The sequence below is a fragment of the Opisthocomus hoazin genome, chromosome 1 (genome assembly GCF_030867145.1).
Source record: "Opisthocomus hoazin isolate bOpiHoa1 chromosome 1, bOpiHoa1.hap1, whole genome shotgun sequence".
NCBI lineage: Eukaryota > Metazoa > Chordata > Aves > Opisthocomiformes > Opisthocomidae > Opisthocomus > Opisthocomus hoazin.
In genome coordinates, this window is record NC_134414.1 from 142,899,080 (window position 1) to 142,913,655 (window position 14,576).

General features: G+C 40.3%; 1 protein-coding gene across 3 annotated transcripts in view; it reads right to left on the reverse strand.

Moving 5' to 3' along the window:
• Positions 1–4,337, reverse strand: part of ABCC9 (ATP binding cassette subfamily C member 9) — a 77,282-nt gene extending 72,945 nt beyond the window's left edge. For 2 of the 3 annotated variants that reach the window (XM_075439645.1, XM_075439622.1), the window contains exon 1: positions 4,126–4,337. The gene's annotated coding sequence lies outside the window, so the exon portion shown is untranslated. Of the gene's footprint in view, positions 1–2,731; positions 2,776–4,125 lie in introns of all 3 variants that reach the window. The other variant, XM_075439629.1, reaches the window with a different exon arrangement.
• Positions 4,338–14,576: the final 10,239 nt, after the last annotated feature.

A 14,576-nucleotide genomic window follows, 5' to 3' on the forward strand; every position in this document is an offset into this window, starting at 1 on the left:
ACTAAGCCTGGAAACAAAGAGAATTTGGAAGATCTCAATGGCAGATAACTAATGAAAGGCAGAGTGAAAAGGCACTCTTCCCTCCTCTCCTGTAATGTCATAAGATTTAATTTCATGAAATGAAAACGTGAAATGGGAAAACAACAGATTTAGAAAAAAAAGGGAAGAATTGCAGTTGTGCTTACTGTTGTAACTCATCAAAAACTGCAGCTGGATTTAGAAAAGAAGACGGAACACTTTTATGACTAATCACTGACCAAATCTGGTTCCCCTAATAACAATTAAACTATTCTTCCATAGGCTTTAGCTCTTCTGGGAAGCCAATGCTGGACTCCAGTCAGAACTAGATCTGTAGAGAGGTGGATAGAGGTATCCTGCCTATGTGAGGAAGCGCTGCCTGTTTTGCTCAGTGCTGAGCATTGTGCAAGTATGTAATTAAATACACTGCAGACCTTCTATATTTTTCCCAAGCACCAGTTGCTGATCATTGCCAGAGACCGAATGCTGACCACACTGAACAACATTCTAACCCTGTAACATCTAGTCATGCTGAAGATCTTTGAATTAGCCCTAAGCAAGGCAGCATACAGAGCTGACTCGGGGTTCCCCAGTGCAGCCAAAGGTGATTTTCTCCTTAACAAGGGTGTGGAGATGACTTCTTAGGCCACAGTGAGTATGCATGGAGAGAACAAAGAGGAAAAACTGGACTACAGAGCCACACAAAGAGAGTTGAAGAGACTTTTGTTGTCGAGGGATGGAAGAGATAAAAGTAGTCATTGCTGCAGCTCAGAGAGGTTATGGCATTCCCTGGCAGCAGTTGCCCTCCTAGACCAGCCAAGACCCCTTCCTTGGTAACACCAGCAGCACCACAAAGCTGTGTTTCCTGGAACTGTACATAGGTGAATTCAGCAGCGAAGCCAGATGGTTTTATCATCGTCAGCAGTCTGCTGCTGTAGGCAGCTGCCTGCTTCACTGTAGGCTACGCAGTGGAGAGTGGAGTGGAGAGCCACGCAAATATTAGTTCAGTCTTAGAATTAACAGTACTATGTCACTACGGTGCTGTTCCCAAGATAAGAAGCCCTGCTCACAGCAGCCTTGAGGTTGGTGCTGAGTTGTTGCAGCTGCCATACTTCAGTTTCAAAGTTAGCTCATGCAGGACCCATGAGACATGGGGCATAACAGCTGAGAAACGTCCACTAGTTTCTTAGCAATTCTTTATCTATGTGGAAGGGATATTCACCGGAAAGCAAAAGCCTCTTCTTCTCATATGGATTGCCAAGACCTTTTCTCTAAGCTTATGTTCAGTTTGGAATCTTTGGAGATGAAGGCTCATTTGCAGGCAGATGGCTTTGTCTAGCAAACAGCAATGTCTGCAGAAAAAGGGAGCAGTCCAACTGCCAGATGGAAACAATGTAATGCATAACCCAAACATGAATATTCAGGAGAGAACAGATGAATAGGTAGCAAGTTGTTTTGAAATTTGTTGGTCGTCTGAAGTTATTAACCACTATTTCTCATCAGGTAGTAGCAGCCTTTCAGAACAACTGTCGAGATCCTTGCATACTCATTGAAGAAGACACTGTTATTCACAGTTGTTAGAAAAAATTACTTTCCCAAAGATAACTTCCTTTTCTGCTGAACATAGTAGGCCACCAAATTATGCTGGGTTGACTACACCGAAGTGAGTACATCATAATATATTTGCTTCACTACTATTACAGCGGGAATTGTATACTTCATAATAAAATTACCAAGCAGACGAGGTTTAACCAAGCATTTCAGTTGGGGGAAATGCAGCGATGAGATAAAGATCTTCCCATAAGAAGCACATGCTATTTAAGGGTACCAGCTACATTCAGCACCCTAACAGGGGTGACAAACACCAGGTAATTTTTCATTTTAACACCCGTAGGCTGAAAGACTTTTGTCCTTCAAAGTTATTGACAAGTTGCTCACTTTAACTTCAGTCTTTACAAATTCTAGAATTGCTCACAAATTTTCAGAGGTTTTTTTTCTTTCTGCCTTTGAAAATGGCCTTTGCTAAGCAGTCAGCTACAAGCTAAAGCCACAAGCAAAACTTCACAGAGGAGGGAAATGGAAAGAACAATCAGGATGACGGGCCCATGATGGTGCCAATGGAAGGCAAGTTTCAGTTCTCTTTTACATCATTTGGGAATCTGATTCCCTGTTGGTTTATTTTAATGAGGATGTGGACTATCTGAACAGCAGATCATCCTGTAATGAAATAGCTAAAAAAACCTTACGTCCTTTAAGCATTTAAATTTTCATGCTAAAATCCCCATCACTGGCAAGTTGAGACGTTCTGGTTTTGGGTTAATGTGTACTGACATTGTAATAATATAATAAATAGAAATCAGTACAAAAGAGATTCAGGAATAAATACTCACTGTGAATAGGAAAAGGGTTCTGGGAATTTAGAAAAAAAAAGGACAAAGTTGTAAACATGAATATGATGTAGCATTGAACCTAAACAAATGTCATTTCAACAAGCATAAATGGGGATTCTCAGGGCACCAAGCCAGTTCCTGAGATATATTTTCCATAAGCAACTGTGAGAAGAAAATAGCAGATGATTTAAATTTCCATAAAAATTATGAGAACATCCTCACCAAGTGCAAAACTGCAAGAATTCTAGTTAAAGACATTTTAATTACCTTGGGGTCTTTTAAAGGGTACTTAAAAGTCTTCATATTCAAGAGTTTCATCTTACCTGAATTATCAGTCTGTTCAGCATGCTCTGTAAGATACTTATGACTATAAAAAAGAGAGTACAAATACACTCCTCAGATGGACATTGGGCGAAATAAGAATACTTTGAAAAACATTTATTTCAGTAGTTCTGTTGCCTACATTTAAAAAAAATAAATCAATAGCTGCACCTCCTAATTAAAATATATTAGTTTACAGAGCATACTTGGGTCTCGGTTCATATTTTTTTTGTCTTACACATAAAGTGCATTATATGTTCTTACATGCATATATACATGTATATATGCATATATATAGGTATGTCTATGTATACAGGAGAAAGTATTCAGAGTTTTACAAAACTAGTTAGTTCTTTTCTTCTGAATAATTAAGTCATTACAAAAGCAAGAATTTGTCTGTCTTTCTTGAATTTCACATAGAAAATTTTAACTAAGGTCAGATTACAAATTTATATACTTGGATAAGCACAATGGAAGGCCTAACTCTGAGTTTTGCCACAGATTTTAGGTTAGTGCTCTGAATCTTTTTCTTTTCTAGGCATAAACCTACTAGTTCATTCCTCTTACCTTCCTAAAAGCCCTGGACCTAACGCAACCTATGTGATCTACAGTCTATGCATTATTTGCAAAGAGTTCCACTAAGGTAATGGAAAAAAGCACTGCCCCTTTAAAATCTATTTTATCAAAAAGAAACCTGTACAAAATATCCTTTTCCTTTTTATTCCTATTTAAGCTGTGACCACCTATTCTAGACAGACTCTGCTTCCTTGTTACGCACTGTCCCAGTTACCTTGGGCCTAAAGGTGATTAATTACCTCTCCAGCATTCGCATCGCTAACTGCCGTATAACAGCAGCCCAGTCCAAACACTGCTGAAGTCTGTGCAAAGAATCTCATTGTCTGTGGTAGATTTCTGGATCAGGCTCCGAACACAGAGAAAATCATGACAGCACTGGTGCTAAACAGGCTACCGGCACTGAAAAGCATTTCACACAAACAGCAGCGCTCTCACACACATCCAATACATCGCTTCTTTTCTTTTTTGGTAAGCTTCTTAGCACAATGCGATTTCCAACACCAGCGTGCTACACTGCCTGCTGTAAAACCCTCAGCTTCACATGCCAAGCCAGGACAGTTTAAAAAAAGAAACACAACCCTGCGAACCAGCAGCAAAGAAAACATCAGCAGGAGGGGACGGTTAAAGGTTGACAATGGCTGCGAATGGAAAAGGAAAAGGAGAAAGAGATTGGGGTTGTTATGCCAGGAAAGAACCAGGAGCAGCTCTGCCCCACAGATGGAAAGGGAAGGAGGAGGGGGTGGTTAGTGGGAGATAATGGGGGAGGGTCATCGCATGCCCCGTTTGGTTGCTGAATGTTAGATCAAACTCTGCAGCTTACCTTTGTAAACACAAAACCAAAATACCAACCCAAACTGCCACTCGGTTGTGCTATGTGATCAATATCATCCCGGTGGCAGGATTTTCCTCCACTTCGCGAAGCGGCTCCAAGCCCTGGAGTGGATTATTTTTAGGCTGGTGATGGGAAGATCAGCTGCTGCCTCCTATCGAGTTTCCAAAATGCACAGACTCTTCTTGTCTTTCTCACACGCTGAAGGGGGCAGGAATCTGGGAAGAGACAGGCAAGCAAAAAGCACCAATTTTTCGCCTCCTGAAGCTACAGTCCCCTGGGATTTCTTCCGCTTGCTTTTATATATATTTTCAGTTCTCGCTCACTGGAGTAGCAGGGTTCCAAGAGGCTGCATTACAGCGCACGGATGATTATCAGGTGGTCATTCTGAAATAATTGGTTTAGACCAGGTAGTCTTACTTTTGGTAGGCTTGGGGAGCTTCAGCTTTTGAATTCTTTCGAATTAATCTTGAATAATTTGAATTAGACAACGCAATTTTGCACGTCTTCCATCACCTTGAGCAGAAGAGAAAAGAGAAGGCTACTCAGATATTTTATTTTACCCTAGATCCCTCCAGAACCTTCTGCTTAAAATACAGACCAAATCCCACTTTCTGACCACACAGATCTGTTTCTTTCAAAACAGACTTTTTAAACTTGAAATAAAATTCAAGACTAATTCCATGCTCTTACTGGGAATATCACCTTCAATACAATAGCCCTTATTATACAAGGGATAATTTTTTTTGGCTGCAAAATATGTTGTATACTTCTACTTGGAAGGAAGTCCTGAGAGAGCCTACATGCAGCTGGTTGGTTTGCTTGCTCATTTTCTTTCAGTGCCATTGAACCAAGATACACTGAGGTTCAGATTTTCCATCATGACAGTTTCATTTGAGCCCTACAACTCGATGCCACAAACAGCAAAGATCTGGGACTTGGTGGTCCGTCACAGGACACATGGTAGCACAGGGTGGGTTTGAGCACAGCTCTTCAGTCGTTAGGTACCAGAGCTGGAGGCCCTTGGAACAGAATTGGCTCAGACTTTGCAGAATCCAGGGGCTGCATCTCGATCGCTAGAGAGCAAATGGTTTCCTGTGGACTGCAGTCAAAGTCATTTTCATGCCATGAAAGGGATTGCAGCGACCTCTGAGCTGAGAATGTAGCTGTGGATGGCTGAGGCCAAACACTGGCAGGACTCATCAAAATCTCGGCAAACCCAGCTTGCTCCTTTTTCTCTGGTGTTTCCTACCTTGTGATTGTAGGGATAAGCAAGCTGAAACCTCAGATCCAGAGAAAATTAGTGTCTTTTGTTACCTCCCATTGACTTGAAACATCAACACCACATCACACTAGACAACGGAAACAGTTCTCACCAGTCCGCCACGGCACTTGCATTTACTATTTTTCTTTTTTTTCTTCCCTTTCATGTATTGAAGTTCAATGTTTTAGAAAAAAGATGCTGGATTTAAAGCTTCTGAGTTGTGTTATATGTCTGTTTGATTAAAGAAAATAAAAGATAAAATCTTTAACCCATCTAATCATCATCCAAAACAGCATTGTCATGTGATATTTCTGAAATTACGTATAATTTCAGGCAGAAGTGAGAACCATTTACGGTCACAATTTACTTTACCGAAACATGAAAATTTGGTTCATTGTCATTCAGCTCTGTGGTTTCTGCCAAATTGTTTAAGCAGGAAGGAAAAAAAGAAGGTAAAATGAATGTGGAAGCAACCAGCACATTTCATTTTGCTGTTTCTAAACGAAGTGCTTTCAATCCTCCAAAATGTCTTGAAATGCATTTTCAAAAGGATTAAGAGAAAGGAAAAGCTCTTCAATGTCAGAACACATTCTGCTCTGATCTGAAATGATTTTTTGATCTGGGCTTTTCAGTTTGCTGGGGGGGGAGGAATGGGGGCGGGAAGGAAGCAGTGACGGGGGATGTTTGCGGGGCTGTTAGGACCCGTACGCAAATGGAAGGCACCACCGGCCGATTCCTGGGCAGCCCCACGCACAGCATCCCCCAGTTCTCCCTGTTGGCCTCCAGCAGCGGTGGCAGGGCTCCCTCTCGGGGGGACAACCTCAGGGAGGGGGTGCAGGCCCTGGGATGGCGGCGGTGCGTGGATAGGCGGTGTAAGGACAGAAGGCAGCTTTACCGGCTGGCCTTGGGGCGGGGAGGGGAAAGGGCAACGAATTTTCACCGGTTTTTAATGACACCACTGAGTTCCGTGTGGTGGTGTGCTGCCGTGAGCCCGACCAGCTAAATCCACAGGAACCTGGATGGTGGAGTATGAATAGCAGGAGTGGGAAAGGGTTTTAATAACTTAGGACTCACCAATGTGAGGAAAATAAGCCAACAGCTGCTGCGGGCATGGATTAATTTGCCGTAGCTCCCAGCTAAGCACTCTCCACCTGAATTGTCTTGGTTTATTTGAGTCACTGGGCAGGAAAGGAAGGGTATCTGTGCTCTGGATGGCATTCACGTAGCAAGCTATTCTGGCTTCAGCTGACCACAGCTCACTCTTCCATTTTCTGTATCGCAGACCAGTCCATAGGTCTCCCTCTAAATCTACTTCATGGCACACCAACACTAGCAATCAGGTCACTGGACCATAACGAGCTACCACTCCTCAGCCAAACTCAGGTAGCTGCATGCAGGCTCCTAGTGCCTCTCATCTCTTGGGTGAAGAGCTGAAACCACCACCATTTCACCCATGCGTGCAGGTTATTTTATTAGAGCTGTGGACACTAAAGTAGCTGTTTTGGAGAAAGCCTCTCATGGATATTGTGCTGAGCAAGCAGGGATAAATCCGTTGACTTATTTTAAACCTATGTATATAATTTATATCAGGGCTTTATGCTAATATCACAATATATATCAAGTGTTTGGAGTAAATTATATGTTATGTTCTATCAAGTCTTTATTTTACTTCCAAATTTGTCACAGTGACTGAATCCCCATAGAGCTATGTCAGAATCCGTGTCATTATATAAAAAGGTCAGACTGACACAGCTTCAAGATTAATATTATTTACACTTACAATCCTATTTAAAAAAAGAACGGTTTGTTGTATTTAATTACACACTGCTCATTTTATCTAAAAAAAACCCACATGGATCTACCAAGAAAATGTTGACGAAGTAGCAAAGACTCCATTTTCCATTTTACTTTTTTTAATGTAATGGAAAATGCAGCCTGGTCTTTGAATAACTTTTCTGCCCCTTTTAATTATTTATTTTGATTAAGCTTGGAGGGTAGAGGCAGTAGAAGCACAGTAATTTTTTAAATATTTCCCACAGGTTTTTAAAAAGTTATTATTCCTGGTTTCTATGGGGAAAACTGTTGTGGAAAATGTATACAGCAAAAGTTCAACAGAGCAACCTAAGCAGAGAAGAACTCTATATGGAGAACTACAGGAAAACCCCAGATTGCAGAGTTCATCACTATAAAAGGTGTATAAAGCCACAGGACTTGCACAGGGATTTACAAACCTTCTGATCTTTGATGGACAACTGCGCGTAAGAGGCGCAATGGTGGAGTCAGAGGCGTCGAACGCAATGCTACCATTTGTCTTGGTAGCTATTCATCTTGGCTGAATCTGTGCAAAGTTGCAGCTTAGACGTCACATGCAACAGAACTTTTCAGATCTCCAGTTTTATTTGTTCTGTTTGATAGAGGTGGTTTGTTTTTTTTTTTACACTAGCAACAAAATACATTTTTGAAAATTTTACCCTGTATCTTTTTCTTTTCTTCTTCTTTGAGGCATTGAAATAAATTTTCAGCCTGAGATATTTTTGCTTATATCTACTTTACATTATTGTGTACAGCAAAAGAACACGATAAAAGGGTAGTAATCATGACAAGTATCTCGTAGAAGTCATCCCCACCATTTTTAGTAGACCTGATAGAACCTATGCAGTCTTTCTCCAACATCCCTTACCACCTCTGATAGTAACTCCAGAAGTTGTCATACTTGAGCACTGTCATGTTCTATGCTGGGGTAAATGTATAGCATAAGGAAAGATGAATCATCAAAACTATAAGAAATCTCTTTTATAGGAAAAGATGAAATTAATTTATCTATACCAACCCTGAAATCTGACATCTGCTGTATACAAAATCCAGCTTTTTTTTTTTGTTATTTGCACCATATGTGGTACATTCTTCAAAAAGCCACTGCCATAAGAGGATGAATTCAATCCTTAAGAAGATCCATATCTTCTTTTTCAGGCAAGATATGTAGTGCTGTTGCCTTGCTTTTCGAAAAAAACATTCAAACATAAAGGGTCCCACATCTGCCTTTTATCTAAATCCACATACTCCAGTCTCTGAAGCTGCGTATCTCAAAGCTGGAAGCTTTTTAACAAAGTCTCTGTTCAGGTTTGTTTCCGGGATCAAAAAAGAACTTCTACTAAAATTCAGTTTCCTAAAAAAGGCAAACCCCAAATATATTTAAAATCGTTGAGGTCACTCTCTGTGTTGCAGTTCAGTTAATAATATATGTCATCTGGGTAATTTAACTGCTGCAGTGTAAGTGTAGTAATCGAGGCTTTAATACATGTTGCCCTGTTCTTTGTATTATTAGCTACCCTGTGTACAGTGGGTACTAAATGCTGATGTCCTGGATCTCTGAAATTTTCTTATTCTCTTCTTGCTGATGTCATCTGCGACCCTTGCTGGAAATCAGGAAATGGTAAGGCAAGTATAAAGTCCATCTTATAGCACACAGAACTTTATAAAATCCCACGCTTACAGGAATTAAAATCTGGAATAAAAGTTAGTCGAGAGGATTAAGGTTAACTTAAAATAACTCTACTTCTTTACAGTAGGACATGCCAATAGCACAGCACTGGAAGGCGGTATTTTAGCAGAAGACACAAAAGCCCATTAATGAAAAGAAATAAAAACTTCCTAAATTATGCAGAAATCAGCACACTGCAGAAACATGACATCACAAGGAATGGTGCCCCCACAGACTCTCCCAAAACACTTGCTGAAGCTCCTTGGTAGGGTACATCTAAGATTCTTCTGTAGCACTTCATCATCAGCCTGTGACAGCAGTCTGACAGCACGCTCAAAGGGTTCATAGAAGTAAACAAAAAGTGGGATACATTGTTACAACACAACTTCTTCTTGTTCCGAGACAGCAACAAGATGTAGTACAAAGCAACAACCACTTGGTACAAAATTATAGAAAATAAAAGTCTTTGGGGTGAAAATAGAAGTTCCTGTAGAACAATAGTAGTAAAACACCACCCTGAAGTGTAAAATGCTTAGGCAGACTCTTGGCACACAATACAAAATTTATTACTATGACTTCAGGGAGATTTACATCATATTTGCTGTAATAAACAAAATGGTCTGAGAAAAGGAGAAGGGAATTAAACAGACTTTCATCAGTGTTCCCTCTCTGTTTTACATCTTGTCCCCGCAGTGGTCACAAGCTTGATAGGAAGCACCATCTCATTTCAAGTGGACCTACGGATTCTTTTGTAACTTTGCATGAATATGCTGACATGTTGAGGCAATCTGGAGATCATCAAACAAATACGACCAGAATCACTCTAGCCAGATTTTCAGTTTGCGAATCGGTATGTAAATCGACTTCAGGTGATCCTGCATTCAGCTGTTCTGATGAACTCATTTATCCTTCCTCCCAGTTCTCTCAGGAAGACCAAGCTAGTATCTGTGCATGAGTGTGTGCTGCGTGTTCAGTGATGTATTGCTTACCACTCCAGCTGCAATTAAAAATGAACCCCATCTGTACCACTCAGATCCAAATCTGCTCTGTAGATGTATCATCATCCAGCAGATGTTTCAAACTAAAGGGTGGATTTTTATCTACAGCAAGACAGATTCTGTGTGTCAACTTGCAGCAACTGACGGTGAGATGTGGCTAAGGGATGTCTGAGAGCAGCTGAATATAACTGGATTTAGATTTGAAACATAAGGCAACAGCCATCAGTGATAAGAATCATATAGAGATGACATGTTGTGTCTGAACAGATGAAATGGTACCTTCAGGAGGTCAAACTCCCATTTTGCTCCTCAGAAAACCCTAGGTGGAAATACGACTTCATGAAACTGCAATGCAATTATGTCCAATATGCATTTCATACATTGTGTTTCATCCTGAGCAGCTGATGTGTATGTGCACTCTTTTATTTAGTTTAAAAAAACTCCAAATTCACTTCATCTGTTGCTATGGCAATATTATGTTGTTGGGGAAAAGCAGCTAAAGATATTCAGATTTGTGTTATTCCACAAAACAGGGAGACCAACTGTGAGAAAAAGCGAGGGGAAGAGAAAAGAGAGACATGTTAGAGGATGTCTCACGGAACATTTTTGTCTTTGAGGAAAAATACAGCTGCACATCCTTTTTGCCTTCATTGAGCAGACCCTCTTGTAAGACAAAGTGGCTTCATTCGAACTGGATATTTGGCAAAAGTAACTCAAAAGGTGAGATCCAAGTAAAAAGGAGAGAGGAATCTGGTCACTTTTGGGAATGACAAAGATGAGCAGGCCCATTGTACAGCAGCCGTGTTCTGAAGCGTCTCCAATTTGTATGCTGCCTAATCCTTACCACACAGCCCAGGTAACTCGGGTTTAATGAAGCTGGTTCACTGCCAGCTGACAGGAAATCCATGACTAGTAGAGTTGGTTGGAATTTTGCTTTGAGAAGCTTTTGTCTTACTCATATAAAAAAAAAAGTTCAAAGTATTTTTGTATTTTTTTACTTTTTAGTTATGAAAAATACAGCCTTTCTTTGTTATTTCTATCTTTTTCTCCTTCTTTTATTTCCTCCTTCTTTTTAGGAACAAAACACAGAGGAAGAAGTTGGAAAACGTTTTTTCTGGAATTTTGAGAGTCCTTAGTATCTCATATTTGTTGGGATGGAAATTATGATAAAATGGTGAACAGTCTTATGCATGAAAATTTATCTTTCTGATTCCTACGACATTTGTTTCAGCATTTTCAAAATGCAAGATGTTAACTTTAGTCCCCATATTCTGAAAATCTTAACTTACCTTCTTAAGAACCAGTGCTAACACACAGTATATTCCCACTGAAGCTGGGAGGAGATGTAAATTCCTGATACCCTTGAGAATAAAATTTTCTGAGGGAATTTCCAGAGCAAAAAATAAAGATATTAATTGAAGTAAAAGAAGATGGGGAAAGTATGGGAGGATGTCATTATTTAATGCACTAACACATTTTATTATGTCTGGAGGACATAATAAATAAAATGGGATCCTGATACATGAAACAAACTGAAATACTACTTTATAATAGATAATATTCCCCCTACATTTACCACAGTTTCTGGACAAACTTTGAACAGTAGAAAAAAAGATTCTTGTTCAGAAAGCTTTCTCTCCTGCAAATATGCATTTCAGCTTTCACCATGAAAATTTACAAAGCTTGTAACAATAGCAGAATAGTTCCCTTATCAAAATATTCTGTGTTTCAGTAGCAGGTATCACCAGTAAAGGTGTTCATTGCAGCATCCATCATGTTATATAGGTATCTACAATAACATTCTCCAGCAGTCCTTTTGAAGGAAGTATTGAAGTTGCTGGACTCTCAGAAGCTAAAACATTATGTTCATTCAATAAATAAAATACAAAAGCATTAACAGTCTCAAATTTATAAACTTTATCTTGCACAGACAGAAGCTGATGCAGTCTTCCAAGGAAAGTGAGTTTTCCTACTGCGCCATGTTCCTGGCATGTAACTATTAATAACAATACCTCTATCATTTTGAAACCACCTCCTTTTCATACATACTTTGACAAAATTCACCACTGGTACTGAAACAAAATGTACCAGTATTCAGGCATCTTCCATCTACATATGGAGTTGTGGACGAAAGGAGATTGATACAGGAGAAAGCTCCTCCTCCCTAGACACAGTGCTCGCTGTCAGACCTACATGCATCATTCCCTCTGAGCAATAAGAAACACATCAATGCAGACAAAAAGTTCTTGGCTTGAGCTAATACAGTAGCTGGTTAGGGGAAAGGGGAAGAAAGACAGGAGGAAAGTTAGCCTGCAATGACATTTGTGTGGGCAATTTGGCCTGAAGACAAAAATGGCTGACAGAACAGTTCGATGCTCGTGGTCAGCTTGGCAGTGGTCAGCACCAGGAGGAGCTCTGGCTCCAAAGCAACATCTCATTGCAGCTATCTCTGCGCTTTCTGCCTCAGCATAATTAATGCAGCCTAAGAAAAATGCTTATTGCCATGTCAAAAATCTATTTTCAGGTAGTTTTCAGTTAGTGACAGCTAAAGAAGATGTGTTGCATTTCAAATACTGTAATAGGCAAGAGATTTCACTGGTGCCATTCGCTGGACAAGTCCTTGCAAGTACTGTACTTTTAATAGTTACTAGGGTTTTCCAGGAGTCCTTTCGTGAGAGACAAGGTACAGAAGTGATGTCTGATGTGCCTTCAAATTCCCAGGAAACCTCAATCCTGTGCTTGAACAGATATCTTTGTTTCAGATCACTTAGAACAAACTATTGTGAATCTCCTAAATTGTTTAAGACATTGTCTACAACACATGCCATGTAATACAGGCAAGCTGTAGCCCGAATAGTTGAAAGCAGACCACTGTGTGGTACTGAAGGGCAGAACCTTTAAAAGACCACCTCTGGACCAGGCTTGGACTGTGGTTTGGAATATGATTGGACATTACATGGTAGGACAGACTGAGGTTTTAGTCACATGCTACCAAAACCTCCTGAACTGTTCTCAGAGATTTTATTGCAAAATGACAAAAAACTTGCAAAGGCAAGGGTAAGGATTTCATAAGATGGAAGACAATAAGGTGACAAGACAATGTCTGTCTCTATAAAGTAGAGGTTTCTGTAGCCAACTCTTTTCCAAGACATAGCGAGGAAAAAGTCCAGAATACCTGAGCCACCCAGCGTCCCTTTAGCCACTTCTTGGCCATAATGGTCACCTCAGCTATTTGTTTATGCCCTCGGGAGGCAAATCAATCAAAATTGCATGACTGAAGCTGTTTAAAAAAAAAGCTATAAAATCATTTTGCATTATATATATTTTGAATGTTCCATGTCTTCATTAACAAAGTAAAATAAATCTTTACTCCATAATCAACATAGTACTACTTTTGGAGAAGGTCAGTGAAAAATCAAAATTTATCATAAATTTTCTATGGCTGTAGGTCTCTACAAATATATAATTAATGACTTGCCCTTCCAGCAGCAACTACGAGTGAAATGTGGCTCATGCGCTTGTATGGGTAGTCCAAAATGACTACTTGCTAACTCATTAGTTAGAGTATGTGAACTATCTTTCAAAAATTTCCATTTTAGAGAAACAGGAAGGTTGTACGTGCAGACCTGAGCTCTGTAACACTCTCAGCAGCTGCGCTGAGGCAAGTGACCCTACAGAAATGTAACACAAAATATCTCCGGGTCTGAGAAGACAGGCAGCTAAACACAGGGGCACGAGAGCAACAAGAACTTTCTGACTCGACTGGCGTTTGCGCAAGCAATGGGGAGTGGGAAGTACATTTCCTAATCGCGTGGATTACGAAGGTAGTATCAGGAGACCCTGATCTCTGACTGATCTTTTGTACAGTCTCCTGCGACTCACATGCTCACAGTGAAATTATTAAGAGGGCTATTTATCTGACCTCGCAAAATTATGTTCAGGCGGTGCATGTGCTTTCTGTCTAGGGCTTGTTTCGTGGGTCATCAGTCAGCAATGAGACTGGAAATAGGAACTGGTCCAAACAACAACACTTTACTGTACTTGCTTCCTGTCCAGCTTGAGGCCTAGACAGAGGGAGAGTGTTTACACTGAAAGGAAGACGAGCAACATGAGGGCGCAAGGGATTAATGTCGCTTAAAGGGAAACTACCATCTGCTTTATACCTGTAAGCCTTGCTCTGCGAGGAATAGGAATCCCGATTCAAGATAACAGTAAACGAAGCAAAAAATACAGTGGCTAGGAACTGCAAGCAATAACGGCATAATGACATCTGCAGAAGTTATTTCATGTGCAATAATCACAGATGCCTGTCTGGAAATCTGTCTACAGTAAAAATAGCCCGTGATTTTACTGAGCTCTCCATGGACGTATTTTGACATCGTTGTTAGAGTAAAAAGGGTAATTTAATCAGAGTTCTTGTTGTCCCTCTGATGATGATTTTCTCCGTTGATTATTACTTGCTTCTGTACCCCATGGTGTTAACGCTGCTATAATAACGGCACTAGATGGCTCTGTTCCCACCAGCTGTCGAAATGGCATGCAAATACTGCTTTGGGTTGCTGATTCCGAGTTACGCGGGGTTACACCAGGCTACCTTACAGGAGCAGTTTCAGAACACATAGCAGACTATGAGCTGTACAAATCTATAATTAAATCCACTGCTTTAGATAGAGGAAGGTATAAACTGCTTTAGACTAGC